At 53.2% G+C, this 13,325-nt stretch overlaps 1 protein-coding gene across 3 annotated transcripts in view; it reads right to left on the reverse strand.

Moving 5' to 3' along the window:
- BCDIN3D (BCDIN3 domain containing RNA methyltransferase) overlaps positions 1–13,325 on the reverse strand; it is a 67,644-nt gene that overhangs the window by 3,870 nt on the left and 50,449 nt on the right. For all 3 annotated transcript variants that reach the window (XR_009820449.1, XR_009820447.1, XR_009820446.1), the window contains one exon: positions 6,758–6,972. The gene's annotated coding sequence lies outside the window, so the exon portion shown is untranslated. The remainder of the gene's footprint in view (positions 1–6,757; positions 6,973–13,325) is intronic.

A 13,325-nucleotide genomic window follows, 5' to 3' on the forward strand; every position in this document is an offset into this window, starting at 1 on the left:
GCACCTGCATCTGCATTGTTTGCACCACAGCCTCACGCAGCTTTACCCATGGAAACTGCATTTTGCTCTCCACACTCACAGCCCAGCAGCTTTAACAGCCACAGGCCTTCATCAGTGCTAGAGGCTGGTACCACAGCTCTCACCAAAACCACACTGGGACTTCCAGCTACACCTCTCCTTTTGCAACAAAGCAAAATGCCTTTAGTGTTAATGGGGGCATCACAGGGATCAGTTGAGTAGCTGGATGTGTCCTGCCCAGGGTGTTAACAAGACTTCCAGTAAGCTCCTGTCCCTCCAAGAGATGCATCTGACCTTTCCTTCTCCCTCTCTGGATCCTGTTGCCACCCCAAGCCCAGGTAATACCATGGGCTGGGGCAGAGAGGCTGAAAGGTGCTGCAGGGAAAGGGCCTGGGGGGTTGGTGCCAGGGGGTGAACAGCAGCCAGCAGCGTGCCCAGGGGGGCAAGAAGGCCAAGGGCAGCCTGGCTGGGCTCAGCAGTGGGGTGGCAGCAGGAGCAGGGCAGGGATTGTCCCCTGTGCTGGGCCCTGGGGAGGCTGCAGCTCCAGGGCTGTGTCAGTGCTGGGCCCCTCACTCACTGCCACAGGGACACTGAGGGGCTGCAGCGTGGCCAGAGCCGGGCACAGAGCTGGGGAAGGGGCTGGAGCACAAGGGGCTGGGGAGGGGCTGAGGGAATGGGGGTGTTGAGGCTGGAGAAGAGGAGGCTGAGGGGAGACAGGAGCCCTCTCTGATTCTATGAGTCTCTGCCTGCTCTGCTGGGAGGCTCTTGGCTCCTGGCCACCCCTGGGAAGCTTCTGGCTGTGTAATCACAGAGTTACAGAATCCCAAGGGCTGGAAGGGAGCTGCAAAGCTCATCCAGTGCAGCCCCCTGCCAGAGCAGCAGCACCCAGAGCAGGGCACACAGGGACTCATCCAGCTGGGGTTGGGATGTCTCCAGAGCAGGAGCCTCCACAGCCCATCTGGGCAGCCCCTGCCAGGAGTTTCTCCTCCTGTGCCAGTGCAACCAGAGAATCACACAGGGATGGGGGTGGGAAGGAACCTCCAGAGCTCCTCCAGCCCCCTCAAGCAGGTTCCTCATGCTCAGGAGGCACAGGAATGAGGCCAAGGTGGGGTTGGGATGTCTCCAGAGCAGGAGCCTCCACAGCCCATCTGGGCAGCCCCTGCCAGTGCTCCCTCACCTCAGCAGGGAACAAATTCTGCCTTGTGTGTCTCTGGAACCTCTGATGCTGCAGCTCATCCCCATTGGCCTCCAGCTCAGAATTGGCCACACTTGTTCTATCAGCTGAAGCCCAAAACCAGCATCAGCCCAAACCACAGGGTGATTAGACAACACCACAAAACCACTTGCCAGCACCTCCAGGAACAACTTGGAACCCCCCAAAGGACCAAGCATCTTCCATCTGCTCAGCACAGGGACATCACTGCCCTGCCCCACGGATGGATGGGCTCCACGTGCCTCCTGTCCTGTTTGCAGAAGGAGTGTGATCAGGCTGCAGCGATGGGAACCTGCACGTTGCCATGAGCTCCTGGATAAACAAGCAAACCCAACCCACACAGATGGGCTGCAGGGATCCTTCCTAAGGCCACAGCGTGTGGCAGGGCACAGGCTCATCCCAAGTGCTCTCCTTGCCTGACACATGGTGGAGGCATTCAAGCTATGGACTTTCCCCTCCACCAATCCATTTTACATGCACCTAAAGCTGTTTTCACCCCTCCTCTCCCTCCCCCAAATTACAGGACCTTATGATTACAAGAAATCATGAAGGAAGAACTATAAATATAGTTATAATTATGTATAATCTTAATGGCATGGATAATTTTTACATGAAAGTTGAGAGTCACTCCCACAGCTAAAGCCTTAAGGAAAAACAAACAAAACACTGCCATTCTCAGAGCTGAGGTGAAGTTTGTCAGCCCTGGTAATGCTGGGCTCAGTTTTCCTGGAAACAGCACATCTCAGAAGAAAATGGAAACCCTGTTCTTCTGCCACAACAATCTGAAGGGCCTCTGGAGTTCTGTCCATTAAGTCTGTGGGTCTGTTCAAGTTCCCCACAGCCCATCAGACCAAAGCTCTGAGGATGCTCACACAGTACAAAGCAGGAAAGCTGGGTCAGAGCAGAATCCATCTATCTTAAGCCAGTAATACATGCTGGCCAGCCCCAAAATACAGGGCAATTATTCAGTGGTCCTTCCTCTGGCCATGCTTCTCCAGCCATCAGCTGTTTCACCCTTCCCAAGTTGGAGGCTGCATCTTGACCAGCACATTTAACCACTGTGGATAGCCCTCTCTGCCCATTATTGGTCCATTCCTTGGTTATACTCATCCCTGTTTGCTACAGCCCGTGGCAATGAGATTGCAAGTGGCCTGGAAGATCCTCATGAGTTCCTTGTTTAATTAACTCAATTGCAAACTAATGTGTCTCATTCAGAGCAGATGGGAACCGTGAGGTCATTGTGCTGCAGCCCAGAGCAACACCAGCAGCTTACAGGAGCTGAAATCAAAGTAGGGCAGCAGTTGAAGGGCCTGGTTGCTGCCTGGGTTAAAGATAATGCTTCCAAGTGCAAGGAAAGAGAGCAACAACCTAGCACAGGCATCAATCAGAAAGGCTCAGATCAAGATTTGCTTCACCTGACACAGCTTGGGCAGAGTCAATGGCACAAAGTCCTCTGTCACTCACTGATCCTGCAAATCCAGGAAGGATTAAGGTCTTCCCCCAAAAAGCATGCAACAGAGGAGGCATCCTAAGTCACCTGGATTTGTACAGCCCTTGGCACATGTAATTGTGGACAACAACTGGGTTTCTTAATAGCTACCACAACACAAATAACCATCCTCACCCTGGTGACAACAAAGCTGCTCCACAACCTCTGCTCCCAGTTCACAGAGTGTCAAGGGGTGGAAGGGAGCTGGGAAGCTCATCCAGTGCAGCCCCCTGCCAGAGCAGCAGCACCCAGAGCAGGGCACACAGGGACTCATCCAGCTGGGGTTGGGATGTCTCCAGAGCAGGAGCCTCCACAGCCCATCTGGGCAGCCCCTGCCAGGAGTTTCTCCTCCTGTGCCAGTGCAACCAGAGAATCACACAGTGATGGGGGTGGGAAGGAACCTCCAGAGCTCCTCCAGCCCCCTCAAGCAGGTTCCTCATGGTCAGGAGGCACAGGAATGAGGCCAAGGTGGGGTTGGGATGTCTCCAGAGCAGGAGCCTCCACAGCCCATCTGGGCAGCCCCTGCCAGTGCTCCCTCACCTCAGCAGGGAACAAATTCTGCCTTGTGTGTCTCTGGAACCTCTGATGTTGCAGCTTGTGCCCGTTGCCCCTTGTCCCATCATTGGCCATCCCTGAGCACAGCCTGGCTCCAGCCTCCTGACACTTGTGAACATGACTGAGCTCAGCCCTCAGGCTCCTCTTCTCCAAGCTGCAGAGCCCCAGCTCCCCCAGCCTTTCAGCACAAGGCAGATGCTCCACTCCAGCATCTCTGTGGCCCAATTCCAAGATCTTTTGCAAAAAGATCAAAGCTGTCCAAACAGATCTGTTGCCCAATAAATGCTCCTAAGGAAGAAAAACAACAAAGAAAAACACAGAACCCTGCACAGGGTTGATGAAGTGTCCTGCAGGAAGGAAGTACATGGGAGAGGCAGGAGTCAAACCTGACTCTCCTCCCTCCACTCAGTGCCACATGTGGCTCATTTCAACTGTCAGGCCACAGGATTGCAAAAACTCCATCAGATTCAGGACTGTTCTCCTGCTGCAGAGGGTGGTTTGGACCCTCCAGGGTTTGCAGAGATGGGCTTTTCCCAGACAAGCACTGGGAATGGCCACAGCAGGGATGTTTTTCACCTGCAGTTGCAGGAATTTAACCATTCAGCTTGTTTTAATCATTGAGCTTGCAGGATCTACCCAAATCAGCTCAGCTTGGGAACACAGGGATGATTCCATGAAAGGTAGAGGAGGAGAAAAGCAAAGGTAAAGGGGCAAAACCAGAGAGGTGCAGGATCTCCTCCCAGATGAGTCACTGGCAGAAGAAATGAAGGGCAGAAAATCTTCAAAGGATTAATTTGTTACAAGTATTTTATGAGAGCTGTAATCAGGAGCTGAGATGTTATCTGTGCTGCACAGGGGCCAGCTCAGCTCTTGGGGACACAAGGGCTTTGTGGGGTACTGAAACGAGGAGCATCGTGCTCCCAAGATCTGAGCTGCAGTACTCCCACCCACCTGCCCTCTCACCAGCCAGGTATGTGATCTCAGCATTTACATCTCAGCCAGCAAGACACAATGCTCAGCTTTCAACCCAAATATGGCAGGGTTAGAAGCTTCCAAATGAAAGTCAAAAGGAAGGTGAACTCTCCTTCCCACCCCCCACATCCCTTCGGTCTTCTCTCAGCTTGGTTCTGGGTCTTGGGTGTTGCAGTGGGAGCAAAGGGCAGGATTGCAGCCTTGGACCTGATGGGGAGCTGAGCCCTGGCTGCTGATGGCAGCAGAGGGTGTGGTAGGTCTCTGTGAGGCACCATCACAATCAATACATTCAGTGATGACAGTAGTAATTACAATTATCTTGCACCTGCCCACGCTGCCTGTGACAGGAATGACTCCAGCTCTGTGGGAGGGGACAGATCAGGACCAGCATTATCTTCCTTGAGAGGAAAGGCTGCAGGAGCTGGGGCTGTTTAGAGGAGACTGAGGGGGGATCTCATTAATCTTTACCAATATCTCACTGGTGGGTGTCAGGAGGCTGGGACATCCCTTTCTTCTATTGTATCCAGCAACAGGACAAGGGGTGATGGGATGAAGCTGGAACACAAACAGTTCCATTTAAACATAAGGAGAAACTCTTTCCCTGTTTGAGTGAGGGAGCCCTGGCCCAGGCTGCCCAGGGAGGATGTGGAGGCTCCTTCCTTGGAACTCTTCAAGACCCCCCTGGACACATTCCTGTGTGACCTGATCTAGGTGGGAGCTGCTTCTGCAGGGGGTTGGACTGGATGAGCTCTAAAGGTCCCTCCCAACCCCCCCATGCTGTGAGTCTGATAAAGGGTGTCAGGAGACTGAGGTGACATTTCCTTGCTGGGGTGGCCAGTGGCAGGACAAGGGGTGATGGGCACAGGCTGGGACACAGCAAGTGCCCCTGGCCCAGGAGGAGCAAGTCCTTTGGTGCTGAGCTGAGGGAGCCCTGGCCCAGGCTGCCCAGGGAGGGTGTGGAGGCTCCTTCTCAGGAGCTCTTCAAGAACCCCCTGGACACGTTTCTGTGTGACCTGATCTAGGTGACCCTGCTTCTGCAGGGGGTTGCACTGGATGAGCTCTAATGGTCTCTTCCATCCCTGATTCTATGGTTGCATGGAGCTGGGGCTACCCATGGCCATGCCTGCTCAGAGAAACCTCCTTCAGCCCCAGCACCTGACTGCCCGCTCTCTGCACCCACCAGCACCCTGAGGCCACCTCCAGGTATCAGCTCTGCTCACAGAAGTTCCATGTGACATGAGGACAGTGTGGGAGCAGAGGGCCTTGGCAAGAAAAGGAGAAGAGGAAGAATAGTGCCAAGAGTGACAACAGCTCTCCATAACGCTGAGGATGATTCCTTCCTGCATGCTCTGTGCTGCACAGCTCCTCAGCACAGGGGAAGATGGACACAAGCTGGAACACAAGGAGTTCCACTGGAACACGTGGAGAAATGTATTGGGGTGAGAGTGAGGGAGCCCTGGCCCAGGCTGCCCATGGGGGGTGTGGAGGCTCCTTCTTGGAGGTTTCCAAACCCACCTGGACTCGTTCCTGTGTCCCCTGAGGGAGGGGAACCTGCTGGAGCAGGGGGGTTGGGTTTAGATGATCTTTAGAGGTCCACTCCAATCCCCATCATTCTGTAATTCTACAAGGAAAAACGACTTTACTGTGAGGTGAGGGAGCCCTGGCCCAGGCTGCCCAGGGAGGGTGTGGAGGCTCCTTCTCAGGAGGTTCCCAACCCCCTCTGGACACGTTCCTGTGCCCCCTGAGCCAGGGGAAGCTGCTGGAGCAGGGGCTGGGGCTGGAGCTGCTCTGCAGGGCCCTTCCCACCCCCAGCATTCAGGGATTCTGTGGAGAGCCTTGCCCAATAAGAACAAAGGCACGAGAGCCCTTCAAGGCAGGACTGAGCCTCCCATTCACAGCATTCACCAGGCATGAATCAGTCAGCAGCATTTGACCCCAGGACTTAAAAATAATCAAGCTGAATCAGATCTGGTACCAGATTTAAGAGGGATTACAGCCTGGCTGCTGGGCCTGGTGCTGGTGTGGCCCTGCCACACACACCCCCCCGTGGGGCTGTCACACAGGCTGTGCCACGTCACAGCCGCCCTCCTGGGCTCATTCCTCCCTGTGCCTCACGCTGCTGACTTGGGTCTGTGCCTGCTCTGAGCCCAGTGAACGATGCCACAGGCACAGGGGCTGGTGCCAGAGCTGCCCTTGCAGACACAGCAGGATGCTCAGTCAGTGGCTCCTGACCACAGGCTGCACTGCACAGAGGAAGCTGCAGGAGTTCAGTGGCCCCAAGGGGTAAGCCAGCACCAAACCCACCCACATGGCAGCTGCCCCTTCACTCTAATTTGGGTCTCATCAACATGTACAAGTATCTAATGGTGGGTGTCAGGAGGCTGGGACATCCCTTTCTTCTGTTGTATCCAGCAACAGGACAAGGGCTGAGGGGATGAAGCTGAGAGCTGTTCAGTGCTAGTCCTGCAAACACTTTCCCTTTGTCATATCCAAGGAGAGCAGAAACCTACTTGCTTCGGAAGTTGTCCATGGTGCTCAGGACCCTCGTCAGCTCCAGCTCGAGATTTTCCTGCTCATGGTTGAGAGCCTTCATCTCTTGATTCATTTTGCTCATGTACTCATCATAGATGGCCTTGATGTCTGACTCAGAGTGGGAATTGTCTTGATCCTTCAGGAAGTTCCACCGTGTCGTCAGGATCTTGTTCTGTTGCTCCAAACACTGGACCTACAGAAGGGGTTTCAGAGATATCAGTGACAGCAGTAGCCAAAACCAAAGCTCCTGGCAGGGGCAGGAGACATTGATCTGGAGGCCTCCAGAGTAGCAAGAGGCTGCTGGAATCAGCAGGTATTTGCAGGTACAAGTGAGGAATCACCTGAAACTTGGGCCTGAGGATGGTGGCTTGTAGGGACTTTGGGAGGTTTTACACGTTACCTGCTAATTGAGTTCTTGATCTAACATGTTGGTATAAAAATGAATGAGCATCTTTTATCAAGGCAGTGAAAGCTGAGAGCTGTTCAGTGCTAGTCCCTGTGCCTGTGGACATACAGGAGTGAAGGCTGAAATTCCACCACAGGTCACCTCTAGATGTCCAGGGTGAAAGAAAGTCAGATTTCCTACCTCAGAGTGACACAAAGGTGTCCTTTCCTTGTGAGGAAAGGCTGTGAGACCTGGGGCTGTTTAGTCTGGAGGAGACTGAGGGGGGAGCTCATTAGGAGTTACAAGTATCTCAGTGGTGGGTGTCAGGAGACTGGGGCAGCACTTGTTGTATCCAGCAACAGGACAAGGGGTGATGGGATGAAGCTGGAACACAAACAGTTGCACTTAAACATAAGGAGAAACTCTTTCCCTGTTGGAGTGAGGGAGCCCTGGCCCAGGCTGCCCAGGGAGGGTGTGGAGGCTCCTTCCTTGGAGCTCTTGAAGACCCATCTGGATGCCTTCCTGTGCCCCTTGATCTAGGTGGACCTGCTTTAGCAAAGATGATCTCTAAAGGTCCCTTCCAACCCCCACCAATCTGTGGTTCTGTGATTCAGACACTGACCAGGTGCAGAACAAGCCCTGCCCCTCTCTGCTCGGGATGGGGTGGGTGGCATCATTTGGGCAGCGTGCTGTGCTGAGGTGCAGGCATGGCCAGACACCCACTTATTTACTCCAGAAAGGTCTTGGTGGCACAAGGTAAAAAGTGAGAGACTGAGATCCAGTTCACAGAAGTGGCTGGGAAAGATGATAAACTCAAAGACTTCTTTTTGCCTGATGATTTAAGAGGCACGTGGCTCCTGAAAGGTGCAGCTGCACGTCAGAGGGTGTAGGGGCATTGGCTCTGCAGCACAAGGAGCTCCCATCCTCATCTCTGTAGGATTCCACAGCAGATTGTTCCTCAGGTTGTCCTGACAGAGCTGCTACACTAAGCAGTGACACCATCCCCTTCTCCCCCTCCCACCCACACCATGCTCCTGCACACAGCTTGTGGCTCCCAGCTGATGACACATGCAGCAGGAGGCCAAACCTCTGTCCTCACAGTGAACAAAACCATCACACCTAAGGACATCCCACCTCATGTGGTTGACCTGCTTCTGCAGTGGGGTTGGACTAGATGATCTCTGAAGGTCCCTTCCAACCCCACCATTCTGTGTTCTCTCACATTTCTGGGCTCACTCCTGTTACACTGATTTTAGGAGAGAGGCCACTTTAAGCTGGGGCTGCTCTGATCAGCCTCCAGTCCCCACCTTGGGGCAAAATGACCTGTTTCTGCAATTCCCACTGCAATGTCCACCTTCTATCCCTTTCATGTGATACTCAAAATAAAATCCCAGTGTCTTTTAGCTTCAGAACCTTGCAAAACAGGTAGATGGCCTCCTAACTATCCATTTAACCTCATTAAGAGCTAAAGGTTCACAGTACCCACTGAAACACAATACATCATTATTTATGCTGCAACCCATGTGAGAATGACACACAATGCAGAAACAAAATGCCTCATTAAATGTGACACAAGAGCACAGAACCAGATTGCAATCAAGAGTGGTGGATACTGGGTGCTGTCTGAAAGGAATGAAGTCATTTGCTCCAGAGTGGATTGAGAAACACTGAGCAGTAAATCTTCACCTTGTGTGTCTTCATCTACGCTGCTGTTACAAGCAGGGACATCGAGAAAGGAGAAGGCATCTGCCAGAGCAACAGGACAGGTTATTACCTTCAGGTTCCCAAAGCAACAGGATCCCAGCACAGCTCCAAGGAGTGGAGGACAAGAGGGGATGATGGAGAGCTGAGAACACAGACTGCTGCTTTGGGGCAGCCTTCAGCTGAGGAAATAAAGCAGCGGATTCTAAGATGAAGCAGAGCCCCTTTATTTGGGAGATGATTGGATGTGCTGCCTGGGGGAGATGGGAGCACCCAGCAGTTGCTTCCCCAGCCTCAGGCATGGATGGTATCGCTCAGCCTCCACACAGCAGGAAGGGAAGAGCCTGCAGCACCACAGCACATACAAGTGATGTCACCAGCACTTAATTAGAGCTCCTTTGCTCCTTTCCCCCTCCCCAATACCTGACATTTCCTGGAAACTACGTGAGCAAAAGCTCATGTTGGAAACCTTTCAGAGTGGGAAGCAGATGTGGGCACGTCCCATCCTGCCTTCCAAACCCTTCTACACATTCTTTGCAAGTGATGTCTGTTCTGGAGGGAGCCATTTAGCAGAGCTTTGGCTACTCGCTGCTTCACCCAGAAATCAAAAAGGAGGAAGGAGGGAAGGGGCCTGGCAGCATGAAGGATCCACAGGATGGCTCTGGGCAGGCACATCAAGGAATGACAGGTGCTGAGAAAGGAAATGTGACACTAGGAAAGTGGATTAGCACAGAAAGAAGGAAGAAGTGAGAGAAAAGGAAAGGGCAGGGATGGAGTGGGGCTGGGGAAGGCTGCAGAGCCAGCCCAAACCATCCCTCAGACCAGGGTCCACAAAGAGCCACTGACTTGGGTGAAATTGTCCATGCCCCAGGGTGGCTACAGCACTTCCCTCAGTGCCCATCCACCGCTCCCCAGGGCTGGGGAGGGTCAGACAAGGACAGCAGTGGCCAACCACATGTGTACCCAGGTGAGCACAAAGCCCTGTGGTCACTGGCACATCCCCAGCTGTCCTACCTCAGCACTGGTCTGGACATGCCTCCAGCCCAGCCCAGCCTCTTCCCTTCTCCTCTGGGCACTGCAGAGACAGGCTGAGAAACAGAGCTGAGGTGTCTGCACAACCCCAGCTCTGGGCAGTGCTGCTGGCCCAGGACCCCAGATCATCCTCCTACCCCCAGCAGGTAAAAGCCTCTCCTGTCACAGATGAGCAGCCCAATCTAACCAAAGCAAACCAAACATGTAACAACACAGGCCCTCTCCTTATTCCTTTTGAAACCTGAAGTGAACTTGTTGGTCTGGAAGCAGGAACCTGCAGCTGCTCTGCCTCGTCCTACCCGTGGCCACACTATCAGCCATTCCCCTGCCATGCGTCACCGTCACACACACACCATCCCCCTCCAGACGTGCCTGACGAGCCTCAGGTCAGTCCTGCTGACCCACTCATTATCCCCACAGCTCTCTGCATCCCTCAGCCCTGTCCCAGTCTTGCTTAACCTTAATCATTTGGATTCCTTGGGGCAAGAGCTGATGTGTTGTTTATGTTCCGTGCATTGCCCACACTTAATAAACAGCAATTGCTTTTGGAACCTTGATAAACTGCTGCTATTCTGCTGTGCATTTACATACTGAGCCAATAACTCTGAAAGGTACTTTTCCAGATGGCCACAACAGATCTCCACATACTGAGGGAAAGGTGAAAGGACTCTCCAGGTTGGCTGCAAAGGTTGAAGCGTTCACGAGCCATCACGTGCCCACCCTCAGATTTCAACCTACCAAACCAGCACTCTGCAAAGCCAAAGCAACACTCCAGACATGTCCAGGAATGGAGATCCTTGGGTCCTCAGCATCCTTGGATAGTGAGGACTCCATCCAAATGGACAGGACCAACAGATCAGGCAGCAACACTATGGGAGAAGGAGGATACAGCAGCTTAGTTGGAAGTGACTGGACCCTTCTCACCTTCTCCAGAACCTTCTCACTGTGTTACCACCTTCCTCCTGTCCCCAGCCCTTCTTGGGCTTGTTTTGCTGTGCAGCCAAGAAAGCTGGCACCAAATGTGGCTCAGTTTTGGAGACCTGCCCATTCCAAACCCAACCAAATGCCTGGCCAAGGAGGAGCATCGAGAACATCAGGAGGAAGGGAAGAAACACGCTGACTCAGCACTGCCTCTCCCATAGGGCAGGGAAGACAGCAAGGGAGAGAAACATGTAGCAAGGCTTTGACTGCCATGGGGTAAAGCAACACTCCCTTCTCCATCCTGGAGAAGACAGTGTGGGGTGAGGGGCTTCAGTACTGCCAAGGCCACCATCACCTCAGCATCAGCCACTGATCCTCACACCAGCTGGGAGCAGAGGTGACCCCTTACACTTTCCTTAGAGGGTTATTGCAAATTATACCCATTCCTCTGGAAGGAGGAATGACTTAGGAAAGCTTTGCTCACCTCAGAGCAGAGTGGCCTTAACTCCCCCACTGCAAAACAGCTTTGCATCCTGTCTTTACCGAGCATTAAAGGCAGCTCTGATCCTAAACCATCACCCTTCTGCATCTTTCTGTGGCAGGATGATTCAGCCTCTGCCTCCAGCATCTCATGGAGAGGATGTGGAATGCAGTACATGGTGCTGGGCAGAAACTGGGGCTCAAAAGGCATCAAACAATCGTGTTACAATTGGATCTGATCATCTGGAGGGGTTTTGGTGTCATTCTGCACTGGGAGATGCCATTTTAGCCCAACTGGACATCCTACAGGCTGCATCTGGTGAGGGAAATCTCATTTCAAGGTATTAAAACAGAAAAAGAAGGGAGAGAAACAACTGATACTTAGGGGAGCAAGGGGTAGGGACTGAGGCTCAGGCAGGTGTGGTTGTTGATGACCAGCAGTGCATTCCCTGCAGCAGTGCTTCCTGGCACCCTGCAAAACACAGTCCCAGAAGCCCAAGGGTTGGAAGGGAGCTGGGAAGCTCATCCAGTGCAGCCCCCTGCCAGAGCAGCAGCACCCAGAGCAGGGCACACAGGGACTCATCCAGCTGGGGTTGGGATGTCTCCAGAGCAGGAGCCTCCACAGCCCATCTGGGCAGCCCCTGCCAGGAGTTTCTCCTCCTGTGCCAGTGCAACCAGAGAATCACACAGGGATGGGGGTGGGAAGGAACCTCCAGAGCTCCTCCAGCCCCCTCAAGCAGGTTCCTCATGCTCAGGAGGCACAGGAATGAGGCCAAGGTGGGGTTGGGATGTCTCCAGAGCAGAAGCCTCCACAGCCCATCTGGGCAGCCCCTGCCAGTGCTCCCTCACCTCAGCAGGGAACTAATTCTGCCTTGTGTGTCTCTGGAACCTCTGATGTTGCAGCTTGTCCCCATTGTCCCTTGTCCTATATCCTCCCTAGCTCAGCACAGAACACTGCTCTCAGCCACTAGAGAACTGAACCAGCCTCATTTCACCTCCACCTCCTTCCCTCAGAGGGATCCTTCCCAGGGAGCCATCACAACTGCCCCTGGTACCCAATGAAGCAGAAAACCTGCCAGGTGACCCCATGACCTGATGCTAATCGGGAACCCCAATGTTCCTGCAACCACGAAGCCACAAGCGAGCAGCCCACAGTGAGACAGATAATCTCAGCTCACCTTGCAAGAGCCATCAGCTTTGTCATCTCCCAGACACAAGTTTTGCTTTAATCCTTAAAATAAGCCATCAGGATTAAACTGAAAAGTCCTGACAAGGATCTGTTGAGTGAAGGGACTTGGTATTCAGGTGGATCACCAGGGGAAGCTTCTTCTCTGGAAAAGGTGTTTTGGGAGGATGGATGTGCCACGTGAAAGCACCTTGTCCCTGGCAGAACACCAAAACTATGCTTTGCAAGGGCAAAAAAAAGGTTAACCCTACTGGAATGGGTCATCTTCCCTCTGAAGGTCTTGTTAAGGCAGAAACTACATCACCAGACACGCTTCTTGTTGAAGCAGGTCTGTGACAGATCCAAACCTTCTTTCTTGCTCTACTTGGCAGGGGAATTCCCAGCTTGTCTTCCAACGTGGGGCAGAACCAAACTGTAAAGCAGCAGCTTTCCCACATTTTGGCCAGAGAAGACCAAACCCCTTTCCTGAGAACACCACAGTGCCAACAGACACAGGGAGGCTGTTCCTCTGTCCTGGCTTTTCACGTGAGAAACTGACTTAAAGCAGGAGAATACTTTCAAGAGAATCATGTCCAACACTGATTTATACCTCGGTCCAAACTGGTATTTAAGGGTGTGCCACGTTAGCAGCCCAGAATTCATCAAAAGGCAGTGGGGTTTGGTGTCTCCAGTGCCAGGTTTTAAAGGGCTTTCAAGCAGCAGGGGTGCGGTAGCCAAAGATGGGCTTGGGCACTTTGGAGATCCAGCCTGGTGTCCAGAGGTCTGGAAGGGTCTGTTGTTGCCTGATCAGATGACTGAGTCCCCTCAGGACTCTCAGTCACAGAATCACAGAACTTCAAGG

This window comes from Colius striatus, chromosome 26 (genome assembly GCF_028858725.1).
Source record: "Colius striatus isolate bColStr4 chromosome 26, bColStr4.1.hap1, whole genome shotgun sequence".
NCBI classification, from domain to species: domain Eukaryota; kingdom Metazoa; phylum Chordata; class Aves; order Coliiformes; family Coliidae; genus Colius; species Colius striatus.